Raw genomic sequence first — 4,371 nt, 5'->3', positions numbered from 1 at the left:
TGGGGCTGACCATGCAATGGGCTTGGCTCACCTCTTTTTGTAGAAACTCACCCAACCCCCTGATCCAGATGGTTAAATTTCAACTCATGCCCGCCGCAGCATCCTGGATGATGTTCAGTCTGGCTGAGGGGTGGGTGCCCTGGGACAAGTGACCTTCTCTGTGGCCACCCCTTGGGATCTCTGAGCTTTGATCTGGTAAACAGCAGAGAGTGCCAGGGGGTTAGGAGGACCTTATGGAGAGCCCAGGGCTAGGACTGGAAAGAAGGTGAGAGGCAAACAAGATTGCAGAGTGCCTGTTGATGGGTATTGACCACTAGTCTGGAGCCGAGCTGTTCTCTGGCCTCAGGCCACCCAAGGCCAGGCACAAAGCTACACTGTGTATGCACACAGGAAATGCACTGCAGGTTCAAAAGTGCAGGGACAGGAATTAGCCAAAGCGCTGCTGGGATGGAGGGGCGGATGATCAGGTGGCCCTTCTCTGCCCTGGGGCTCCTGGAATAGCAGCCACTGCCCGCTTGCCACAAACAGACGTGATTTGATACAAATTTATTGTGCATGAGAAGTCCCGGCTGGCCTGGGGCATGCCCAGGAGGCGGCTCTTGCCTCACTGTAAGTATTGACGGTGCTCCTTTCATGCCCAAAGTGTCCACATTTGGACAAAGAATCACGTGGTCACCCTGACTATACAACTGGCAATACTCCCAAGTGCCAGATAACAAAAACACCCTACTTTGCACCAAGCAGTAGTTTATTATTCCAGATGCACTTTTGTTTGTGAAATGGACACTGGACGGTTTATACAGAATGATTTTAATTTGTGTGTGTGTGTGTGTGTGTGTGTGTTTGTGAGGTTTAAGCTTATATACTTCAAAGGGTCAGGGATGTCATGACTTATCATAGAATCCTGGAATCTTAGATCTGGGAAGCACCCCCCCACCCCGCCCTCAGAAGAGGGGTCATGAACCTTGGGTCCACGTGTGGGCTCCGAGGACCCTGTGGGTCCCATGCTCAGATTGCTCTGGAGCCGGAGCCAATTCTCTGATGGCCTGAGGGTTTGGCTGCCTCACCTACAAGCATCCGAGACCAACTCTGGAGTATACGTGCTTGTCTTCCCCAGAGTTATGTTAGATGGATCCACCCTGGGGTAGCTTCATCCACTCATTCATTCATTCATTCATTCATTTGTTGACTTTTGCCTCAGTCTCCTCATCTGTAAGGTAGGAGAACAAGAGCTCCAGCTCTGTGTATTGTTGTCAGTGTTCAATGCCCTGATGCCAATGAAGCTCTTAGGATAGAGGCATTTCCATCACTGCACGCCCAGCTCAGCGTTCCAAGCCCTGGCTGAGCCCTGGATGCACGCAGATTCCTGGCATCAGTGGGCCAGTTTGTGACACCCTGCAGGTGGCCTCCTGCCCCACTGTGCTCTCAAGGGCAATCCTTGGCTGCTCTGCCATCTTCTCCACCTATTTTACAGTGATTGCCTGGCTGGCCAGCCCTGCAGTTTGAGGGTCTCCCCATCCCCCCCACAGCCACATGGCGGGGCTCTTTAGAGATTTATTTAGAGAATATTGCCAGCATATACCTCACAGCTGACAAACATTGCTTCAATCACTTTATGTACAAACTGAAATCTCTGCCATTAAAAGAAATTAAAAAGCCATCTATATGCAAGTTATGGAAAATACTTGAAGCAGGTCCAAGGTGAAAAATGAGTATCTTAGAGTGAACTGCTAATAGCAGTTTCTTGTGGCTCTTTCTGGAAATTTCCATGACAAATAATCCTACATATATATTTCATTAATTGAATACAGGAAATAATCATATATCATGTAAAGGGTATATATATTTTTATATGTATATACGTATAGTCACTTAATAATTATGATGAAGAAGTTTTTACATCAGTGTTTTTTAAAAAATATTTTATTTATTTATTTAACAGAGCGAGGACGACAGAGTACAAGCAGCGGGAGCAGGGGGAAGCAGGGTCCCCGCTGAGCAGGGAGCATGATGCAGGGCTCGATCCAGGACCCTGAGATCACTTGGGCTTCGTGAAGATGCTCAACCAACTGAGCCACCCAGGAACCCCTACATCAGTGTTTTTTGCTCTTTTTTTGAACTTTAGAATATTCCATTAAAAGATATACCATAATTTATCAATCACTCCCCTTACAGATGGCCTCTTTTTTTTTTTTTTGTCTCATAAATAACACTGCACTGAGCATCTTTGAATGGAATTCCCAGGTCTGACATCTATGGGTTAATGGATACATGTATTAGAATAGAGGATACATGTGCCAACTTGCTCTCTTGAGACAGTGTACCATGTTCTATTCTATTCTTGCTCATGCTTCTTGTATTTTGAGCCAAAGAGCCTCACGTTTATTCAACCCAACACCTTCTAATTCCTTAGTATCTCCCTTGCACATGAGCCCAATCGGTGGGCTCCATATGATCTGTAATTATCCGCTAGAACTGAACATTTTTCACGAGAGTCATGATGGTTAATTTTGTGTCAATTTGGCCGAGCCACAGTGCCAAGATGTTTGGTCAAACATTATTCTGGATGTTTCAGTGTAGGTGTTTTTTGGATGTGATTAATACTTAAATCAGTGGACTGTAAGTAAAGCAGATCATCCTCCACGTGTGGGTGGGCCTCACCAAATCAGCTGAAGGGCTGGCTAGAACAAAGACTGACCTCCCCTGAGCAATAGGTAGTTCTGTCAGCACTCTGCCTCTGGGCTTTGTAGGTCTCCCTTAGGTCTCTAACCTGCCGATCTCCCTACCCCCCACCCCCTCAGATTTTGGACTTGTAAAGCCTCCAGCCACATGAGCCAATTCCAGACTGTCCTTCAAGATGGAGGAAGAAAAGGTAGGGATTTCTATCTTTATTTTCTCTCACACCAGTTATAGTGTCTATTTTACATGTTTCATAGAGCACACAGTGTCATACCTAATACAAAAGTATGATTTATTCATAAGTATACATGTGTTGCAAGGGCATGCCAAAAGTTTTTTACTGAACTGAGTGTGTGATCAGAGTGTGGAGCTCGCTGTTCTGTGAGACCCCTCAGATTTCTTGGCATCACTCTTGCCAAATAGGGCTTTATTCTTACATGATAGAAATTCAAATCCATTCCTAAATGCAACTGAACGCTCTCCAAACTACTTTAAGATCTCCAAATGATACAGACACTGTCCATAAAGAAATTCTATTCCAGTAGAAAAAAAAAGAGGAGATAGGAGAAACTCTGGACAAAAATATTGAAAATATATGTACGTTTCAATGTGCATTTCATTCGCAGCAATTTCTTTTGTTCTCCATGGATTTTTCATAGTACAGTTTTGGGCACACACTTTTATTGATCTAATGGATTTATAAACCTGTTTCCCTGACCCAAAGAGCCCAAGGGGATGTTTTGTAGTGGAAACCTCTTGTTCATAAGGATGTTAAGACCCAGCAGTGCTTTGTGATATTCATCACCTGCCTGGCTTAATTACTCTATATTCTGAGTCAGATGAAAAGAATGAATCTCGACTGCCTGGGAGCCCAAAAGAAACATTTTCTCCTCCTTTGCTTAAACATATTCAGCCTCTCCTTCAGAAAGTATGAATCAAGAGCTTCCAGGGGACAAAGTTGCACCACTAGTCAGACATCAATGTTGACATCACTGCTCACATGTGCTCGGTGTCTCTTTTGGGTCTTGTGAGAGCCCTGTGTCACACGCGCTGGGGGCAAATGCTGTGTATGCCTGCCTGACACCTGGCCACTTTCCTCTAATAACTCCTGACAATCGCCAGAGTTTTCCCTGGGACACTAGCCCTCCCTGAGTGGCTGTCCATGCTCAAGCTGACCCCTGTCCCTGATGTACCTCATGTTTGACCAATCAGAGAGGAAGGAATTTACAGGTAAGCTTAGCTTGCCAGTGAGCATTAGCCCTGGGGGTTTTGCTGCAATTATAGGGAAAGAGGCACCATCTCTCCGTGATGATCATTAAACTGGTAAGATATGCACTGTATGCAGTTGCTGGGAACCCTTCCTCAGATCTTGCCCAAGAATGGAGAGAAAACTGAATCCAGGGATGAGAAGGTTGGAGAAGGGGAGAGAGAGAGAGAGAGAGAGAGAGAGAGAGAGAGAATGACATTGTTTTATCTAAGTAATTACTATTCCTCTATCCTGTAGTGCACTTCCAAACTTTTCAGTTGTGTGACTCAATGAGTTCCTTTTATTTTATTCAGCTACTATACACTTCCTCTGAATTCCAAAGAGCCCTAACTTAGTAGGCACCTTGGTCTCCATCCTACAGCTGAAGGAACCAAAGTTCAGAGCAGTGATACATATTGCCTAAGTTCTGCCTTGCTGGGAAGTGG

The sequence above is a fragment of the Canis lupus genome, chromosome 5 (genome assembly GCF_003254725.2).
Source record: "Canis lupus dingo isolate Sandy chromosome 5, ASM325472v2, whole genome shotgun sequence".
Taxonomy (NCBI): domain Eukaryota; kingdom Metazoa; phylum Chordata; class Mammalia; order Carnivora; family Canidae; genus Canis; species Canis lupus.
The sequence above is the reverse complement of the archived record's forward strand: the minus strand, read 5'-3'. Positions refer to the sequence as shown.